A 22,054-nucleotide genomic window follows, 5' to 3' on the forward strand; every position below is an offset into this window, starting at 1 on the left:
TTTGATGTGTTGGGGGGGTCGATTTCTTTGGAAAAAACCCTTGGAACTCTCTGCCTAGATTGCATCTGCAGCAAAAGGGCAAGAAAGAGACAAGGCTGCATTAATGGAGGGACAGGAAAAAAAACCAGACGAGGCAATATGTCTGTTGCTGGCAAAGGCATTGGATCCCACCTGGAATATTGTCAGCAGTGCTGGTTACTGTACCAGTGTGTTGTAGCATAAGGCAACAAAGAGCAGCCCTGCAGAACCTGTGCACAAAGGTGAGAGTGCTGGGTTTTCCTCTGCAGGCTTCTTCCCACCCCATACATTCATCATCTAAAGAGGAAATCTGAGAAGCACAAAGGGTTTCCCTTTAACTATAACAGGCTGGGAGTTTTGAAGTCAATGATATTTTTGTACAATTATATTTTTTATACAATTATATGTTGTATATATTATATACCGTATTATATTTCTCTCTGCCTTTCTCTTGCTATCTGCTGTCCATTTCTTCTTTTCTTTTTGGTTTTCCTCTTTTCTTCCTTCTTTCTCTCCTCTCCCCAACTTGGGTTTGATTTATTGTTCCCTAATACATTGTTTCTCCTTCACCCCTGCCTGGGAATAGAGGCTATTCAGACAACTTGCTTCTGGGTCCTGAAGAAGCCACATCTCCAGTGGAGGAGTTGTTACTTACAGGCTGGGCAGCAGGATGAATAATACTTTTTTCCACATAGATTTGTATGAAAAGAAATCTAAGTTGTTGCTGTAGAAGAGGAAAAGCTCAGCAATCAAACTGAAGGGAGGGCATGGAATATTGCACAAACTGACCATTGAAACTCTCAGATGTGGATTTCCTTCCACACTCAAAGGAGTTCACAATGTAACGGCTGTTTCAAATAATAAAAATTCAGTACTAAAATCCTCCTTTTTAAACTCTGGTATATATTCATTTAAGTTCAGCAAGTTGCTCTGAATTTACCCAGCTATAGAAGACAGCTGATTTCTTTTGAGCCGTACAAGAGGCAATCTTATTTTGCTTTCCCTTGGATTATGGTAAGCATGTCAACCAATGCCCAGGGCCAGTCCATACAACACAGCTGTGCCCGGTAAGAAATGCACTTGTCAAACTGTCAAAAGGCTCATTTCTTCTGCCCCACTCTCAACCAGCCCTGACCACTGAAGGAAGGCTAAGTGTTTTAATCTTGTATGTACATTAAGCTGGAAGTTATAAGTCACAATACTGACAACACCCTCAATGACAGCAATTAGTATTTCTCAAAAATAGTGCTTTTTTCTTCTTCATTGACTGATACATCAATCAACAGACTGATGCACAAAATTATAAAATAGGCCTCTAATAAGAAAAGGAAAATCTATTATTTTTGCTTTTTAAATGCCCTGAAGCAGGACTGGCTACTGCTGTAAAATCAGTGGAGTTATCCTTGCTCTTTAAACTTGCCAAACCAACCTTCTATCCCTTTATGTCCAGATCTACAGAGTAACTTGCCAAAATAATCTCTTGGCACCACTGAGGTGAGGATCCACATTGCTGCTCATGTAACTTCCCTGCTCATTGAACCATTCATCCCACAAAGATTTTGACTGGGAACTTGTTTTTTAACTGTTTTAGCTGCTTTTTAAAATACTTGCTAACTTGCAGGAAATTAAGATGCCATAATGTGCCATGACAATGGTGGTTGTGGAGAGTGTAAAGAAACATTTAAATAGAAATTACAGCTAGAAATGAAGGCATGTAAGGAAAAATCAAATTATAGAATTTACCTTCCAGTTCTTAAGGGCAAAGAGATTTGTCTGCCCCTCCTCTTGGTTGTAGCTGGGCAAGGGAAAGAAATGCCGAGTCTCATATGATCTTAATTATACACTGTGGGTGCCAGCAGCTTTCAGGGTATGTGTGGATTCTTGACTGAGGCTCAGTGTGTGAACTCTGTCACTAGAGGAGTATGTCACACACAGAGCTGGGATAGGAGCCATCATTCACAATTCAAACAAACCCCAAGCCCTTCAGAGATTGAACAGAAATATTCAGTTAACCATAAAAACTGTCACGATTCTCCATACCCCCATGCCCCTTGGGAACAGAAATACTTCAGGCTGCAAAGTCAGGCCCTTCTTGTGAGGCTTTTTGACTGGACTGGAACCGTCAACTATTCAAACCATTGTACAAAATCCTACTCTTTTGCAACTCCCAGCAGCTTTTTCTAGACAAGGAGCACTGTAATTCTAGGTCCACGCTCTCCCTCCAAAACATCTCCCTTGATTTCTTGGGTGTCTTGGCAGAGGGAGACTTTGAGCACAACAGTCTGGAGGTTCTTGCCTTGCCATGGGCTGAAGCCAATGGCAGAGAAAGGGGCAAGTGCTCAACACAGGATGCTGATTTTTACTGCTGCAGCAAAAGTGCCTAGTCCTGTCAAGGTTCAACAAGAAAATCTGCTTGAAAAAGATGATGTTGGGAAGATTAAATTTCTGTAAATATCTAGTCTTCATATGTTGACTGAAGGACTGCAAAACTTTACCTGCCTGGGTGTAAGCCCCTCAGTAGGTTTGGCAACAACCTTTGAGCATGAGGGGTGGTGCAGCTGTCTCATCCTCCCTCCCGAGCCTCCTGTGCTGCAGTGGGATGGCAGGCAGGCTGCGCCCTCATCCAGGGGACACACCTGAGCTTGGTCTTCCAAAGGGAATCTGGTTGTGAGGAGGAGGAAAGTGTCCTTCATGTTGCCTCTGGAAGTGAAGTTAGACCGCTTCGTGTTCCTGCCTGAGCTGTGTCTGGGTGGTGGAGGCCATGTACAGTTGTTCTTGTGCTCCTCTGGGACTGCATCCTTAGCAGAAAGCTGGGGGATGTTCCTGTGGCCAGCCCGGTGACCACAAAATTACTGCTGGCATGGTCAGCAGTAAAGGTTTTGCTGCTATTCAGAAATATACTGAAGGTCCAGACCAGAGTGAAAATCAGTTCTACACAGGTTGTTCACAATGTGGGCTCTTTGTACTGTCTTCAGGGGAAGAAAGTCTGCTGTGGAAATCCATCCTGTCCTAGAAATTTAGAAGAATTAGAGGAAACATACTGACTTACCTCAAAGAACAAATGCAAACATTTGGAGATAGTCTTTTTTTTCCCATTAACCTTAGGAAGTACCAGCGAAGATTTTCATGTTTGTAAATTGTCATTTTCTTAGAGCAAAGCCTTATGGAAAATCAAGCTTTTTTTAATGAAAGATGTGATGGAAATTGTTACAGCTCTGGTCCTCACTATTGCCAGAAAAGAGAGGTAGCAACAGAAGAGGAAAGTAAGCACTAAAGGTCAGGTATGAGCCACAGGAAAAATGATGTGGCCTCATCAGGTTTTTTTTTTTGGCTTCCTGAGGTCCCTCCCTACCCTTCCAGGCAAGAGAGTTCTTTCTTCATTGGCTCCTGTGTGGATCTGTCCTCTGATGGCTGAACAAACTCTTCTCAGCAGTAATCAAACATGAGAATGATGACTTTGCTTGTGCAGATCACATCTGACCAACCACTGTCATCTTTGTCTGTCCTGCTTGCCCTAACTCTTGACTTGGAGGGGGAGAGTTTGGCATTTCAGTTTATGAAATGCCAGCTGAGATCAAATGAATAACATTGATTGAATCTTGTTGTCTCCAAAGTGTTAGGATTTTTCGTTTCTTTTTTTTTTTTTTTTCCTCTAGCTCTATTCTTTGGGAAGTAGAAGAGTGAAACAAAGGCACTGAGTGCTGCCAGTGGTCCTCAGGCACAGGAGCCAGAGCCAGAGCTGCAAAGCCCTCCATGAGTTTGAATAGCTTTACTCTTGCAGGACTAAATCAGCTTTGGATGTAGGAACTTGATTTTCCCTTTGGGTTGGTTTGGTTCACTGTTTGTGAGCCCTACCAGGACAGAATGCCCTTGCTTGGTGGGACCTGCAGCCAGCCCAGGGCCAGATGCCCAGCTGGTGTAGGTGACCTCAAACCTTAGATACTCAAGCCAGGTTACAGTTGCTGACATTTTGCTCTATATGTTTTTAGACAGATTATAGTGCACAGACTGTTAAAGGCAGTCACTGGTGACTTTTTTGTGGGCAGAACAAGCAGCAGTACAGGAGGTTCTTAGTGGCCCCCCTTGCACCTGTGGAGCAGGCAGCAAAGCTGGGAAGAGGGGGCTGCACCTCTTGCTACTCTGCTCCCTACTTCTCAGGGCAGTATGAACATGTAAATCCTGCTGTGGAGCAGTTGTAGTTTATCATGCTAAGGCCTGTGGAGTGGTTATGCATGCTAAAGTCATGCCAAGATCTTCCTATGGACCCGTTTGTTCATGAAATATCAGAGGGCAGCGGAGGACAATTCCTGGTGAAGCAACTAGAGTAAAATATAAATGGAAAGATGCAAACTTGATAATCCAAATGAGTTTACTTTTTATACAACAGATGTTGTTTGACCCAGGAGAAAGAATATTATAGAATCTGAGGGGAAAAAATAAAATCGTCTAAAAATAAAACACAAATAGCAGCTGCTTGAATTGTATATCTAATATATCTGTGTTTGCAGCTCTCTCTTTCCTCCAGTTGACCCAGGAATCTTGTAGAAATGGCTGGTAAGGAAGAGCTGAGGAGGAAAGTGAGCAGAGGTGATGGAGAGGCAGAGTTGATACTGACTACTGTCCATGTGTGACCTGGGCAGGAGCAGTCTCAGTGAGGGGATGTGGATGGTGCCACTGCCCAGCCCCTGAGGGGCTCAGGGTCAGAGGCTCTCGCCGTGATGTGTGACACTTCTGCACTTGGGAACATCACTGGAATAGGGTACAATAAAAATACTAGAATAAATAAAGTAATCCAAAATTATGTTGCTGCTGAATCCCCGCTTGGAGTGAGGTTTCTGGGTTGCATTAAATTGGTGTCCCATGTGTACCTCTGCCAGATGAGGAGTTGAATTTGCGTAAGGGTGCTGGGTGAGGTTGCTGGGAAGTAAATTTAAGGCAAGTTTCTCACTCTGTAGGCTCAGTCAGTGGGAAAAATAGTACCTAGAAAAAAGGAAAAAAAGATCATGACTTTGCAGTTCTACAGCCAGTGGTTTTGGACTGGCAAGCTCAGGCTGTTCAGCCAAGACTGTGTGCCCAGGTCTGATTTGCAGCAAGTGGTAAACACCTCTTCTTTAACAAGTGGTCTCTGACAGGGGCTTGAGTTGAACACAAAAAAACCCAGGCATTCCTTCATTGCTTGTGAGCAGTTGGGCTGGAACTGGCACAGTGGGACTGTGAGAAACACTGACTGTGCCTTCCTTTGTGTGTGAGGAGCTGTGCCTCGGGCTGTGTGGCGCTGGGAGCCCGGGCAGGCACGGCGCAGCTCCCAGTGTCCTGTCCGCAGTGCGCGCTAGAGCAAATAACACATTTTTATTTTTATACAAATGTACATAACTTCATCCATTTCTTGTGGCTGCTCTGACAGGAAAAGGAAATTTATGACGCACATCACCCATTTGTTTGGCACAGGCAGTGTTTATTGCTGAGGGAGGCATTCTCATGGAATTGATTGCACAATTTCCTCTTGGTGTACTGTTTTCAAGTAATATCCCAAGACCTCGGTGTACTAAGATACAGAGGCACTTCTTTAAGGCCCACAGAATACTACAGCAGAGGAAAAAAAGAAGCCATGTAGTGGAAAATAAAATGGAAAAATACAATTTTAATTACACTGTAAATCTGTGGCTCTCTCCACTCCACTGGGAGTGTCTGTGAAAACACCCATTCCCAATAGGTTAAATTTCTAGGTTTCTCCACAGAACTAAGAACAGCTTTGGATTTTATCACTGTTCCATTTTCACAGATATGAAAGGTGGGGGTTTTGTCCAGGGTTAGTTGTGGTTCATGCTTCAGGCATGCCGGGATTATGGACATGTGGTGGGGAGAGAAATTCTGCACTTTGGAAAAAGAGGAAGGTATATGCTTAGTGTGATGCCTTGCTGAAAGGCTGGGGTTGTTGCCTGTCCCTACAGGCAAAAAGGGGTTGAAACCATTAATATCACAAAAAGCATGATGAGACGTGTTGTTGTCTTGATTCAAAGAACTGTGTGACAATATATATTTTAAACACTGTGAGTGCCACACAGTATAGAAGAAGAGAAACATCTGTCCTGGAAGAGGACTCTTGGCTTTGTTTGTTTCTTCTTTTAATATTTAATTTTATTGTTTTAAAAAAAATATTTAATCTGTCCATTTGTACCAAATGTCATTTGTACCAAATCTTAGGTATAATAGTTATCTCATTTGCATGTGGAAAGGCATTGAGTTGGATGCTTGCACACAAAAATGTGCCAGGTGATGACAGCGGTTACAAGCAATCATGGACTGAAGATTGCAACCAGAAAATTTAGAGCTCTTTTGTTCAAAGATGACTCAAAGTGCAGGAACAGAAGAATGGTGGTGTGTAACATCAGTTATGGACAATAGATTCTGCTTCCTTCCACTCTGTAGGGAATGTCAGTGACAGCTCCACGTGTCTGCATGCTGAAGGTACACATCTGCTTCTGAAAGAGGTGGCTGATGAATACCTTTTCTTTCCTGGTTGCCTGGTGAATGGTTCCTCACCTGCTTAACTATTCTATTTTTTCGAAGGGGAGTTTGACAGCCAGCACTGTTTTAATTTTATAATTTCACTTTTCTGGTGTCTCCCTTAGTTTCTGCTAACTGCACAGTTTTTCTTTTGGGCTCCAGATGAAAGCAATCTCCTCCTAAGCTTCTGTTTTCACACTTCTGAAGGCAGCTTCCTCATCTCAGCCTCCTGGTGCTCCTCCTCAGGGCTCAAAGCTGGGGAGCAGCTTGTACCCCAAGCTGCCTATTCTGCAGCTCTCGGGTGTGCAGCTGTGTCATGGGTTGCAGTGGGTTTTTGTTAGCACAGAGGAGGATGGCTCACTGGTAATGGCCTTTTGTATGTGCTGACCTCTGAACCAGAAACAAGATTCAAACCTCAGAGGAGACTGGTTATTAATCAAATCAGGGACCAACTGTGACTCAACCTTCAGATCCACAGCTGAGGTTGTGTCCATGGCTGATTAAAAGAGGAAAATATATTTAGCTATTTACAGCTGTATCTCCCTCTGTGAGAGGACAAGGCACCATGGATAAACATATTTATATTTGTTAGATGTGCAAATTGTGGTTCCTTTGAAAACCTCACAGTTTATCATAAAGCCCCAGAAAGCACAGGGCTGTTTACTGACACTGCAGAACTTCCCGAGACTGTGCCGTGGACATCTCTGCTTGAAGTGTTTGACACAGGCATGTCCACAGGGGACTGTGCCCAGGCACTGCCATCTGCACATGAAAGACTAAAGGTGGCTCCCAGCAGTCCTCTGCAGGAGATCATTTTCTCTCTCAATTAGGTTACACTTTCTAGATGCTGCACTTCAGAAGCCCACACTCTTCCCAAGCCCAGCTCTACAGTCAGTCACTGGTGAACAGAACATACAGACTTTCTATTGCTAATATATTTCACAGTGCTGTGTGATATTAGCAAACTCCAAATAGCTGTCAGGACCTCAAGGTATTCTGGAACATCCTTTGATGTTACAAAGTAATGCATTTTCCATATTATTCCTTTGAATGCATTATATATGCAAAGTCTAGCACTTCTTATGGGAGAGGTGGAATTATCATACAACAAAATATTTTTTCCTCTAGTTCTTTCATGGCTCATAACATATAAAGTTTCTTCTTAAAATCCAGGCTAGGAACTCAAACTTAATTTATTCAGTATTGAAAACATTACAGGGCATAAATCAGTTCAATTTTTAAAGTTCCTGTATGATATTTTCAGAGCAGCCAAATTCCTTCATTTGCCTGGACTCCTTCCAAAATTCTGCCAGCGCTCATGGAAATCTAAATAACTTTGGAGAAAAAGCAGGTTTTCTGTGGAGGCTCAGATTACCCTGTCACCCTTCCTCCACTGCAGACAGGCCTCTGATAAACATGGAGAATAGGGACAGGGAAATTACTTCATTACTTCATGTCCTTTTCAATTACAAACATCAAGGAGGCTGAGCCTCCTGCCAGCTCATGCCCCAGACCCTTGCAAATTTGTGGCTTTCAAAAGCCAACAGTTGCATTTCCTTTGCCAGCAGGGATAAGCGATAGGAAGCGAGCAGGGGAGCTCTCTTGAATTTTATTTCTGAGTGTTATTTAAAAAGTTTCAAATCTCAGCTCTGTTTATTTAAAGTGGGACTCCAGCTGAAATGTAAGTCTGTGAACCAGAGAAGTGATCAAAACAGGACTGCACCTTCTTTTCTTTTCTGAGAATTAATCACTCAGTGGTGGTGTGTTACTGTAATTGTTCTATGATCACTTAACCTGGAAGCAGTACTTCCAGAGAGCTTTGGAATATTCTCCTGCTGGCATCTTCAGATGTACTATTTGTACCGTTCACCTATTTTCACAGCAGATGCGGTTAATGCATTGTTTTTCTACCATCTTTGCTTTGTGTTTTGATTTACACCTAAAGAAACAGGTGTATTTTCTTTGATGCAATTTTTCCATTATTGATGAACTAATGTTACAAAGCCAAGGCTGTTTAAGATCTTACTTAGAAACGCTGTTATTGCTACAAAAAAAAAACCCAAAAAAACGAAACAAAACAAAACAAAACAAAACCAAAACACAAGCCAACCCCCACCCCAAACAACCAAACAAAAAAAGAGGAAAACCCAGCTTTAGAACATTGTGTTGCAGAGCTGGGGGAAATGTTGCAGGAGAGGATCTGATTTTCCTACTTCAAGCATAAATCTTACAGGCTCAGCTTCCGCTCAGTTTTGAGGTCTGTGCTAAAAGTCACTGGAGTAGAAGTCTGTGTTTGGATTAACCACAGGTGTCTGTGTATAGCTCTGGGAGGGTTTTCTGTGGTTATTCTGCTCCTCTGGTTTTTTACAGCCAGATTCTGCCATGTGGGCTCAGGTCACTTGGAACCTCAATTGGCCAGACGTCTGCACTGCAGTGGTACATGGCCCTTGTGATCATTGCTGTGATCAGGAGAGAGGGAAGGGAGAAAGGACCAGTAAAAAGGTTGCGAGGTTCCTTGGCGCCTCACATTTTGGGTTTTGCTTTGGTAGGAATTCAAAAATCCAGACATTGTTGTGAAATGAACCTGAAGTGGGTATGGGTAGAGCAAACAGTTGATGACATGGAAACCAAGAGACTATCCATGAATTCTCTAAAGCCTTCCCCAGGTTTTACTTGTTTCTTACTTGCCCATTACTTGAATACTTCTGTTGAAGTCAGTGGGAATTATTTTAAATGAAATTGAAGTGTGGGGAGTTTTAAGTTGGACGGCTTGCAGCATCTTTTTCATGCTATCAAAGCTTCATCCCTTGGCTGCAGCTCTCCTGGATTCAGTCTGTGTGTGGGTACATCTGTGTGTGTGTGTGTGTGTACATTTGCTTCTTGAGATTCTCTGCTACCTCTTGGGCCATAAATATTGTGTGAACCACAACGGAGGCCTGTCTACTGCTGGTATCAGCCCAACTGTGGAAGTACATAAAACAAAAAAGTACTAAGGAAAAATTCACCACACTTGGAAAGTCCCAGCTGGCCAAGCCTGGGATTTGGGAGCTGCCTGGAATGAATGATCTGTACCTGGAATAATTTTGTCTACTCACTGACTCCCTGAGATATGATGCCAATTTTTTTTTTTTTTTTTTTTTTGCATAGTGCTAAGGTTGCAGTGATATAGATATTTTTAAGTAATGGAAATTTTGGATACACTATAAGCAATTTTTCCCTTTAAGAAGGACAACTACAGATAGACTCTCATTCTATTTGCTGATATATAATAAGGAAAGCTGTATCACCCCAAGAATGTATATTTCTGTGACAAATCACAAGAAAGGGAGAAAGACAGTGCCTGCTAAATTTAGCCTGTACAAATCCAGTACATTCCAAATCCATGGAGTGAAATATTGTTTGCAGTGAAATATGATTGAAACATTGCTGGAAATATAACTCTGCTGGCTAGTTCACCACCACCTGGACTTAGTTTTCATATTGCAGGAGAGTAATTAAATTTTTATTATTTTTAAATTACAGCTCCCCCCCCCTTCCAAAATATCTGTTCTCTTGTCTTCCCACTGAAGCAAGCACTGTTAAGCTGCTATAACTTTTAGAGCATGAAAGCAAATGTTGTAAAGAGGTCACTGTAAAGGTCACGCAGCAGGTTTGATGTGTCAGTGGATAAATGATGGGATCACATCTGGAACAGTTTGGTGAATAAATAAAATGTGAAAGCTCATATATCACTGCCCACCTTCCAATCTGTAAGGGAAAGAGAAAATAAATTCTCTAATAACCTTGTAAAGCACATAAAAGATATTGAATAAACTCTTGAAATTTTGTGACTAAAACTGTCTGTATTAAATAATGATTTTAAGAGTGGCAAAAAGCTTGAAATACAGTATGAGTCTTCCTTGTAAAATGTTGTTTTATTTTATGGTTTATTTATTAGACTATACTTGGATAGCTTAGAAAAATATAATTTTGAGTTTAACTATGTGTTATTGAAACACTCTTCCTTTAGATATGTCCCCCAGAGGTATTTTATATTTACACTTAGGGAAAAGAATTTTCAATTTTTATTATGCAGTGCTGCATTATTGCTCATACTGCCACTATATTCTGCCTTCTGCAAGTAACATTAATATATGCATATTTTACTGCCATTACCTTAGAAAACCCATAGGTCTAAAATAATTTCTCTAAGTTGGTCATTACTGACTACTGAATTAAGATACAACAGGCTGTATATTGTTTTACTGGGCCATTAATAATAAGTCCCTGTGAGCTGTAAGACAGTAAGCTAGAAACTGAGTAATTTTGGGCACCAAAGGAATGTACAGTATTAAAAAAAGGCTCACAGAAACCTGTTCTGGAGTGTGAATGCCTTTGGTGTCGAATGTGGGATGCAGGCAGGGGGTGGGTTTTGATCTCCAGACTCCTGCAGGGAGCTCCCTGGGGCGAGTGGCAGTGGGGCTGCGTGGGCAGGAGTCACACTCGTGGGGGATCAGTCCATGCAGGGGTGTGTTGATGTACAGGCACTGCCAGCAGCCTCTCAGAGCTCTGCTGCCCCTTTTCCTCCCTTGGACAGACCGTGGCAGTGCCCTGAGGCACACAGAGAGCCACCCTCCGCTGCAGTCACTGCGGTAGCTGGGCAGGCTCTGGGTGCACCCAGACACAGGCTGTGCTGTAGGAAAAGCAGACAAATTAGTCATGGCACTGGCACTGTTTTGCTGGGAAGGAAGAGCTGAAGCCAGTGCCCAGTGCAGCCATGGAGAAAATGCCTCATCTACTTCAGCCAGAGCCATCTGGGAGCAACAGGGTGAATGCTTGTTTTTGGAAGGTATGGGTGTAGGGAACTGTGGGGTGCATGTGGAGTAGGGGGGTTCTTGGGTAGTTCTTGCAGAAACCTGAAATGTCACCACCAATGCTTGTTTGACTCCTACTTTTCACACGTGGAGTTCAAGTCATTTAGCATCTGGGATGATGCAGGAAGATCTAAAAATAAATGCGGGCAAAGTCTAAGCTGGTTATATCCACAAATAGAGCTTTTATTCTGAAATACCATGTTACCTCTAACCTTTAAACTAAACTTGGAAATCACAGATCACTTTGTAACATTGCTGGACCTCTGTGAATTTGATGCCAGGAAGCAAATCGATGACTTACAAGAAAACTTTATTTTCCCAAATACAATCTTGTTGCAGATAAATTAATCCTGCAATTTCTCCAATTCATTTATTGAGCTTCCCCTTCATGTGGGTTTGGTTTCTTGTCCCTGTCAGCTGTTCTAAATATCTTATTCCTTTGATGAGCCGAAACCTCTTCAAATAGCCAGCTGATACTTTATAGCCAACTTAGCTCCATGAAATTTTTGGCAAATGTATGGTCATGTGGTTTTTGAAGACAGCCATATTTAATACAACTCTGTGCAGCTTTTTTCCTCAGAGGAAAGGCAATTTAACTCACAGAAAGAATTTTATACTTTAGCACTGGTTTCTGACTCCCTGAGCAGACCAGCAAGTGTGTCAGTCTTGCCAGAAGAACCTGAAGCTTTGGGGTTTTCTCTTTCATTTTCCTGTGCAGGATTCCAGTTACTCTGAGGATGAGCAGAACCATGTGAAATTCTCCACAGAGAGTGACAGAGCTGGGGCAGAATGTGACACTCGTTCTAAGGCAACAGAGGTTGTAAAGGGAACAATTTCTTTAGCAGGCACATGATGAGGTGCTTTGTTGAGACAGTCTTGGCCAGTAGAAGTGATCCATGAGTTTCTTTGCAGAAATTAAACTTACTTCTTAGTCAACTTTATTCAGCTTAGTTTTTTCTTTTTGCAAGCTGAATTGTATTCATCTAGAAATTCATCTGGGAATCTGCACCCAGGATGGCTGTAGGGGACAGCCCATGAAGAAAGGGACATGACACAGACATTGCCTGTGTGATGACAGAGAAAGCATCTCAGCATGAGTGCCTATCAGAAGCTCACTATCTGTTATCAGCTGATGATTTTGCTATTATCTGCCTCAGAGGTGCAACCTCTGCTTTCAGCACTGAAAACCTTTGTGGTTCTGGACCTAGTCAGGGCTTCAACCCTCAGCTGAGAGCCAAGGCTACACATCTTTCACCCAAGTCCCCCAGGCAAACCCTTTAAGGCTTCATTCTGCCTCATCTCACAGCTGTGGGGAGGCAGGACCCCACCTTAAGTCAAGTGGTTCAAAGTCCATGAACCAACTATTGCAAGGCTACACTGAATTGTTATGCTCACAGCCTTGTTGGAAGCAAATGGTGAAGCTGGGAAGAAAAGCCAGAAGCCCTAATTTCATGGCTGGATTTCTGACTCTGTCATTCCAGCCCAGCACAGGACAGTGTCTCTGAGATTTCAGTAGTGGCTAAGCACAGAAATATCACAGCTCATCTGGCCCTAATCCTGCAGTTCTTTGCCCCACTCATACCCTCACTGTATGTTTGGAGCCAGTTACTAGTTTGCTGTGGGATGTCTTCAAATTCCATGTACTTTTCTGAGAAGTTTTAATCTTGAGGGAATGTCTGGGTTTAGAGACATGCTCAGCAGAACAACTGTGCTGTGAAGAAGATGGTTTTAATCAGAGTGAAGCAATGCTTCTGCTAATTAAGATGTGTAGTGTGTGTGATAGAGGAGATCTTGTTCAGTTTTCTCTTTCATACTATGTGGACTTTTGTATTTTCTATTCCCTGCCAGAAGCCATCAAATCTTTTTGAAATTCAGTTGAAATTCAGCTGTCCTTGCAAACAAGAAGAGGTTAACAGATGATATTCTAGGATCAAGGAAAATCATGAGATTGAGGAAGAAAATATGAATTTTTCAGATTCATTGGAAAGTCATGAGATTGAGGAAGAAAATATGAATCTTTCAGAATTATAAAGATCATGGCAAATGCTCATAAAATTTGAGCTGGTGCCATGCTGTTAGAAGATCCAATCATTTTCATTTTGAACGATTTCAGCACATTTACAAACTGTGGTCAGCTAAACATGCTGCTAAATCAACACCTGAAACACTTTTTAGCTTTTTCAGCTTAGTTCTTGCATCTGGCTTTTCTGGGGGAGGGTGCAGGTCTTCAAAAATTTACTCTAACATAACATATATGAGGTGAGATGTGATGCATGGCTGAGGGGAGGATCAGCCCAGTAATCCATGGTAGGGCTACATTATGGTTCTACAATCCCCCATCCATCTTTGTCAGGTCAGTGTGCTTTAAATGGGAAGTGGTAGCCATTGGAACATGTAAGATTAATAGGTGATGTGTGTGTTAATTACAGGATCATAGATGTTGGGTTTGGAATGGCCTTTATAGACTGTTGAGTCAAATCCCTGGGATCTCTTGTGGTTTACCCCAGGTATTTTCCCTCTGAGAGTTCTCACTGGCGTCAGCTGGGATGTGTCTGTTGATAATGCTTGTGCTACTTCTCTCTTCAGACTGCTACACTGTTGAATTACTGTTCCTGCTGGAAAGTTTTTTCTTGTTATCTAATCTAAACTTGCCCTTCTTTAATTTAAAGCCATTACCTCCTGTAGTACATTGCACTTGGCCAACCTTAAATAAGTCTTTCTTCTCCTTTGCATTATTTCCTCTCAAGCATTAATTACCTCCAACACTTCTCTTTATTTCTTTAAGCTATTTAGGTTAACTTCCCTTAACCTTTCTTCGAACCCTCGTCTCAAAGGTTATGTTAGCTGACATATTGTCTTGAAAATGTTAACTGTTGCTAAAAGGAGTTCTTATAGAGCACACTCCTACCGAGTGTGCAGCTGGATAAATACATGGTGACCTTTTTTTCTAGGACGTCTCGTGGCCATAGCATGGTCATGTAGAGGATTCTTAACCACTGATTTCCCAGCAATGTACTTGGTGTTCTCTGTTCTGTTTGTAAATAAATCGGGGTCTGCTTGAGAGTAAAGGAGCTGACCTGAGAAGTATCCAATATGATTGCTTAAAAGCTAACATGAAAAACTGAGAAAGGCTGGATGGGCTGGCAGTAAAATCTGAATTGTGACCTTCTAGAGGACAGGCTCTGTTCAGTAATGCCTCAAGATTACTGAGGGAGTAATCATGGAACAGCGCAGAGAGTTTAGTGCTGTGCACTGTTCTCTGTTAGGGGCTCAGAGAGACTTGCAGCCTTGTTGGCTCTCTGACCTGAGTGCTGGAACCTGTCTGGGGTCAGGACACTTCAAAGGCACTTTGGTGGAAACTCAGTTGCATAACTGGGGTTTGCAACTGATGTGGACCCTATAACATATCTGCTTATAGTGAAGCTGCCCAGAAACCCCTTCCCCTCTGTCCTGCCCTTGGTAGGGTTATTCCTACCAAGAAATGCCTTCTTCCAGAAATTCACAGAGGAAAATGTCTGTGCTCTCCTGAGCACATGGGTTAATTTTGCAGCTTCTAATGCAGGGTACTTGTGGAAGAACTGGTTGGAATCTGGTCCTTAATTGAGAATCATTATGGCAGGAGTAAAAAGTCCTGCTCTGCTAGTCGGAGCAAGGGACATGCATATGAGGAGAAATTATGTTATCCCTTTAACAATCCATCCATTAAACTCCACATGGGAACATCTGTTTCCTTCATATTCTTCACAGAGTATGGGGGTTTTGCTCTCAAAGACAAGGAGCTTTACTATCACATTGTATATTTTATTCTGTTCCACTCTTTTGCATTTTTCCAGAGTAGATTTGAGGTGTTATTTGAAACCTGTCAGAAAAAGGCTCATCTCTTACAGCATTGGCTTCTTGTGTCGCCTTTGAGACCCTCCAGTGTTGCTTGTTCCATCAGGGAATTAAAACATTCAAATTGATGCAAGCAAGATGAGAACAGGCTGAGATTCTGGCAGAGTGTTTTTTGTTAACATTTGTTCCCAGGCCAACAAAATTTGAGGACCACTGAGTTTGGGGCAGAGTAGAATCTGTGAGAAGCCACCTCAATGTCACACATGCATCCTGTTTGCTGGCTGACAAAAGCTGCATATCTAGACTGCTTTGCTTCTCCCATGCCTGACAACAAGCTCCTTGGGATCTTGTTTTAGAAGCATATGAACACTGGTAAAACTGAGGTTTACTGAATTCTTGCCCAGAGCTTTTCTGACTCATCATATGGTATATCCACATGTAACCCATTTTTCCAGCAAATCTTTACTCCAGACCTCAAAGAGGATACAGGAATGAATGAAGAGCTGCTGTTTCTTTTCTAAAAGTTTATGTGGAAACAGATTCTTCCCTATTTCTGTGGTCCTGATTGCATTTTCAAGCCTGGTGCTGCTCTTTGTGCTGTTTTAAATCCCGTACTTGAAATAATTCCAGAATAAAGGGAAATTCTTATAGTAGTTGTGCAGCTGAATTGAGCAGGTGACAGGTAATAATTTGGTGTAAAAAGGCAAATGAAGGTGTATTTATGAATATGCCATTCTCTCAGGAAAGTGAGAAAAGCAGCCCTTCTTTTTTTTTTTAACTTTCTTATGTGCCACATTATAAAAGAGCAAAAAAAAAAAAAAAAGGCTAATTCTGATCTCCAGATCACTTTGCATCAAATGTTTTACCCTTGCAAAAGCTGTTTGCTTCTTCTGATGGAAGCCAACTGGCATAACCTTCCAGTCAGAGATGAAGCATGGAGGAGCTGTGTGGTGGCCCAGGGCCTGGCTGGCTTAGTGATGCTGTTTTCAGCTACCAGTTGTGAGCCTTGCTCTCCTGTTGCTCCAGTGTTTCCTCCTTCCAAGGTGTGTTATTTTCTGCCATCATGAATTGGTGATCCCTGCTGTGGTAGTATAATTTCTGTAAGGAATTCCCTAAAGGGAAAATTCAATACCACTTTTGAATCCTAAAGCTGAAAATATCGTACATATCAGTGCTGCTTCACCACTGAACACTTCCTTATGCAGAAATAGCAAAATGGGGTCAGGACACCAGGGCATATAATGGTGAGGAATCCTGGAAAATCCTTTATTTCACCAAGCTTTTCAAAAGTTTGGGGAGTAAATTTTTTGCATCACAGGTTAAGATTCCCTCCCTACATAGGAAATTCCAGAATTTTGTGCAGAATCAGCATTCCCAGAACTTATGGAGGGATTGTGATGAGTGCTCCAGTGTGTCTAGGCACCTGAGCCTCCTCAGTGGGTACAAAGGGAGAAAAAGGGAAGTACAGCTCAATCTCCTGCTCACTGGATTGCTCTCTGCAAAGAGGGAATGCTGGAAATGTGGTGTTACTGCTCACGTTGGATGCCTGCACCACAGTAGCACTGTTTGGTAAAGGAGCCTCCTTTTGAAGCTCCCAGAACTCCTGATTTTGCAAACCTCCTGATGTCTGCCAACACACATGCACTTCTAGTCCTGTCCCACAGAAGCCAGAAATCACTGAATCGTGCAGAGACATCTCTAGAGGATCATCTTTGGCATATAAATGTTCATACAGAATGTGGGAATGGGAAAAACAAATGTGGCACCCTCTTGAATGGGTTGATTTATGATAGAAGAAGAGTTGGGAAGTACAAAGCTGCCTTCTGGGAGCAGCTAATTTCATGTTTTAGTTGCTTGTAAATAAGTGTGTTTCAGATAAATGCACCCATCTAGCTGACTGCACGTTTCATTACTGGGAGGATTAAGCCAGTTTAAAAGATTTAAGAGACTGCTGTGCCAAGTTCATGTTTTTTAAGAGTGAGGACTGCCAAGCCCTGTGAGTGTAAGAGCTACTTTGGAAGCACTTTTGCAAACTATTCCTGATGCATATCTTCAAAATATTTAAAGCAACACCTGTCACAGGCCGTTCTCTCTTTATCCTCTCTTCATGCCAAGTAATGGTGCCACGTGGTTTCTACAACTGACATAACTCTTGGAATACAACATCCTGCAGCTCAGTGTGCAGTATATGTTGGCAGGACTTCTCTTTTTCCTTTTTTTCCTCTCCAGGATTTCTACATATTGGGAATGAGTGCTAATAAACTGCTTGGAAGCCACTATTATTGTGTTAATCTGGATTTGGCATTGAAAGGATATTAAAGCTATTCCATTATCAGCCTTGTGAATATAAAATACTGTGGACTTTTAAATATTTACATTATTGCAAGGTTCAGGCCCAAAGGTATGAGGGGGCTGTATTCAGGACTCCCACGATGGAGTCTTGGGTGTAAAGAGGGATTTAGCCTCCTGACTGTGCAGGATTATCACATCCTGTCTCCCTATATAATGAATGGAGAATAAGGGATTTTGTTGGCTAAATTATGTGTTTATAGCAAATGATAATGTTTTTCCACTGGTTTTAGAGGGAAGTGGTGTCTGAACAATAGGTTTAGCCCTTCTCATTATTCTAGGTGCAGCCACCTGAAAATCTTCACCCTTGGCATCCTTGAGTTCAGGTCTGTACCACGGTCAGGCTGTGCAGAGCTTCAGTTTGGGGTCCCCCGAGCCCAGACTTCAGGTTGTTTTACCTGGTTTTCTCAAAGAGCACTCAAAAAAGAGGAAAGCTTTTCCAGGACAGTTGTTCATACCAACACCATCACGTTCTTTTTGGGCATGTCTAGGCATTTTACCTGAGACTTATTTTTGTTGCCCTCTGTACCTGGTGGTGTAGGCTGGGGGTCGCTGCCACAGCACGATGTTGCTTCTCTGTGCTGTGCAGAACCTCAGAACACACTGCAGGCCATGTGAGCGGTAATATGTAAATCATCATTAGCATATGTTTATTGTTTCTTTTCAGAAAATCAGATTTAACTAATCAGCCTGAGTGAAACATATGCTGAAATTAATTAAAGTTTGTTTTAAAATAATTTGCATGCTTATTGCTTTTAACTGATTGTAATTGGGGCTTTTGAATACTTTTTAACAGACAGAGTCACCTAGGTTGAGCTTTTCAAAGCACCCACTGGCACGTCGCCATCCATCTTCCACCGCTGGCTAAATGATCTGTGTTGCACTGAGTTCCCAACCCCACCAAACCACGGTGAAAAAGGAGCACGTCACTGTTCCCCATTTTGCTATGGTGATTTTGTAACGAGTACAGTTGCTGAGATATGTGTGCCATGATGAAAGATGTGATGATTACAGAATAACAGAAGACATCAGAGCTTTTATGAATAGTACACAGAGCTGACAGCATTGCTTGAGCATCGTGTGTGGTGGAAGGTCTCATTGTTCTGGCAAGATTGCTCGCCTACAGACATAAATTCCAGCCACCTCTAGCATCACCCCTGGACAGCACTGGGGATGTCAAGACTGTCAGAGATGCTTGTGGTGTGGAGTGGCCCTACAGGTAAGTGCCCTGGCCAGCCAGACTGTGCAGCAGCTGTCTGACACTCTGCTTTGAGCCTGGAGGGAGACAGCTGGCTCTGCAGGCAGGGACATTTAGGGTGGGGAGGAACTGGCATCCTCTCAAGTTCTGCCCCAACAGGCAGCATGGCTCAAGTGGCTCAACCCACTTGTCTCTGGGAATCCAGCAGAAGAGCCAAAGGCAGCAGCAGCCTTGCCAGGGCATGCTGGTGTCTCACTTGCAGGCTCAGCCAACACGCCTGGGTTCTGTGTCTGGTGCTGCTGCTGGCTTATCGCTGAGCACTGGGCAAGTCACTCCTGTGTGCTCTCCACGCTTTTCCAGCTGAAGGAAATAGCTGGGTCTGAGAACTGTCTCTTTGATAACAGCAGCTTGTACAATGGGGCTCTGAACAGGACATGCTTGTAACTCTGGGCTTCTCACTGGGAGCCAATGAATCATGTGCTCCAGGTTTTACATGGGCTTCTTAATGGTCTCCAGGTGGAGATGAAGGTGTGGGTTATGACCTATAACTTCCTAAATAGCCTGGGGCTAGCCTAGCCATGGGACTGCCTTTCTCTGTGCTGTGTCCTGCCATGGTAGGCAGAAATGTGCTCCTTAATGGAAATAACAAGGGGACCAGCAGTCTGCAGCCAGGAGAAGGAAAGGGGTCCCTTTTCCCCCACCTCCTCTTCTTTGGTTTGAAATTATCAAGAAAGAAAATGGCCAGAATGGCCCTGGGAAAAAATATATTTTGAGTGAATCTAGAGCTCCTAGGAGTAAAAGGCTACCTTAGTCAACAGGTTAGCTGCAGTGAAAGGCCTCTCAGTAAGATGAATGTTATATTAATTGAAGTTAAATTTAATTGTATTTAGTCTCACACCCTCATCTGGAGAATCTAAGCAGACCTGGACTCGGGCTCCTTTATGCAAATATATGGGCCTGTTGGTGGAGCCATGTATCAGCATGCTGCCACTGATAAACACTCTTCATCCCAGCAGAGGATTTGTCTCACTAGCACTGCTTACCCTGCAGCAGAGCTTGCAGGATTAGTGCAGGAGTTGGCTTGTTCTTTTCATTCATTAGCTCGCTTAGATCTTCCTCAGACCACACTGAAGACAAGAGGCACTTATTAAGAGCAGCAGTTTGTTTCAAGTGCTTTCTCGTAAGTTTTCAAATCTTTCTGCTATAATGTCACGGCATCACTGGCTCCTGTGATGGAGAATAACAGTGGTTCATTAAGCTCATAAATCCAAAAGGAAGAAAGACTCTCCTGGAGACATGAGTAGCTTTATAACAAACAGAGCAGCAGGAGAGCCTGCAAATTATCAGCCCAATGCTTTATAAGCATTTTATCATCAGTTGGGGGAAATTACAATAAAGAGCAATGAGTAAGTGAAACATAAACCATGGCATAAGCATGCCCCATGTTCCCTTCTGTCCACGTTTCATGTAAAAGCTTATTTGAAGTCATGGCACCAGGGTGAGAATCCAGGAAACTTTCAGAAGCTCTATCTCATCCAGGGATTTGCCCAGGCTGGAAATTACACAGTGTTATATGTTATGTGTACAAATTCTGCCAGAAGAGTGAAAATATATGCAACATTTAACAATATCTCCCCCATTATTCCAATGCAAGTGCTGCATGACAATGAGCTTGATGATGTTTACACCCTATCCAACAGTTTTGTCCCTACCACATTTTTAAGTGTGCAGCTTTGATTTATGACTAGTGATACTAAGATCCCAGCCTGTAAATTTTTACAGCAAGCAGACTTGAATTATGTGTTGAGTCTGCTGCACTGGATCAAAAATGTTCAAAATCCTCTCTGGGAAGATTTAAATGTACACAGTCTCTAAGCCATGAAAATATTGCTCTAATGTGCCTGTGTGATTTTTAACAGATTGTGAGTTCAAATCCATTTATCAGCTGATGTCTAATGAGTTTGGCAGACCCCTACTACATTAAGTATAAGAAAAACTATGAGCATAATGATGTAGACTGAGGAGAATTTAATGAACAAATAAGTGACCTTCATGTTTATGTGAGGTAAAGATTTCATGCCAAATTTTGCATAATATACGCTGGAGATAATGGAGTATTTATTAGATTTCTTCTCTTCTTTATCCTCTTCTTTACACATTGTGTTTTGCACAGCAGACCTGTGTCATCCATGGTATGTGACTGGGAAGAGCGCAGCTGGCCTGCAGTGGCTAAACCTTTTAATTCTACTTGGGGGAATCTGACTGGACAAAATAAAGGAGTAAGTCATCCAAGGCCTGTTTCAGGGTGGCAGCTCTGCTGGGGGTCAGCACATGGTTGCCACATGTCCTGGGGTTCCCCTTGGTGCCTCCACTGACATCACTGCTTGTCACTTCTGCAAAATCACATCACCAATTTTGATGCTTGAATATGTATTTAGGAGCATAATTACAGGCACTAATCTCTGCAAAATGCATCCCAGCATTCTGGCCTGAATCCCACAGTGTTTCCTGACAAGTGACCATTGGTGACTGGCTCTAGTGTCTTTGAAGAAAGGACTGTCCTTTGGATGAGGAAATCTTGAGCTCAAGGGTGTACTTAAAGCTGGTTGACTTGGGCTTTGTTTTTAGAGCTGCTTTGAATGATGAGGCTTGGAAGAGCAGGGTAAGGCTCCAAAGGTCTCCCCATCCTCCTGCCCTGCCATCTCTAGTTAAGCTCAACTGCTAACTGGTATTTAAAAGTCGCTTTCTCTCTTTAAATGTCATGCCCTGCACGGTAAGCTCCTGGATGTTGTCTCGCCCCAGGCCAGGGCACTGACTGCATGGGGTGCTGAACAGCAATGAAGGTGGCAGACCTGCATATCTGGGTGGTCCTTTGCAGTCCCTACCCTGAGCTCACTGCACACCCACTCATGGGAAGCCTCTTCTGCATCCAGGCCAGCTGTAGCTGTGCCTCCATCCACTCTGCACAGCTGCAGACCGTGCCATGGCCCTGTTTCCACAGAGCCGGGTGGTGAAATGCTGTCAGATCAATAGGTGCTGCCCCCACAGCTCACCCCATGTCCCGGGGGAGCAGCTGGTGCTGGCTCTGTCCCAGGGCACTGACTGCAGGGCAGCAAGCATGGACAACCTGCACTTTGTAGGGACACAGTTTGTGGGAAATGGGAGTGGGGCTGGCCCAGCCTCATCCCCAGTGGGCACAGCTGTGAGAAGCAGGTGAGCAGCACTGACAGCAATGAGCCATGGAGTGCCCAGGTGCACTGAGCAACCACCAAAGGGAGCAGAGGGCACAGCAGTG

General features: G+C 43.0%; 1 long non-coding RNA gene across 1 annotated transcript; it reads left to right on the forward strand.

Moving 5' to 3' along the window:
- The first annotated feature begins 461 nt into the window (after positions 1 to 461).
- LOC137482249 (uncharacterized) lies at positions 462 to 21,124 on the forward strand. Its single transcript, XR_011003959.1, has 3 exons — positions 462 to 1,085; positions 19,870 to 19,939; positions 20,936 to 21,124. It is a non-coding gene; the product is annotated as an uncharacterized lncRNA (long non-coding RNA).
- The last annotated feature ends 930 nt before the right edge of the window (positions 21,125 to 22,054 follow it).

The sequence above is a fragment of the Anomalospiza imberbis genome, chromosome 14 (assembly GCF_031753505.1).
Source record: "Anomalospiza imberbis isolate Cuckoo-Finch-1a 21T00152 chromosome 14, ASM3175350v1, whole genome shotgun sequence".
NCBI lineage: Eukaryota > Metazoa > Chordata > Aves > Passeriformes > Viduidae > Anomalospiza > Anomalospiza imberbis.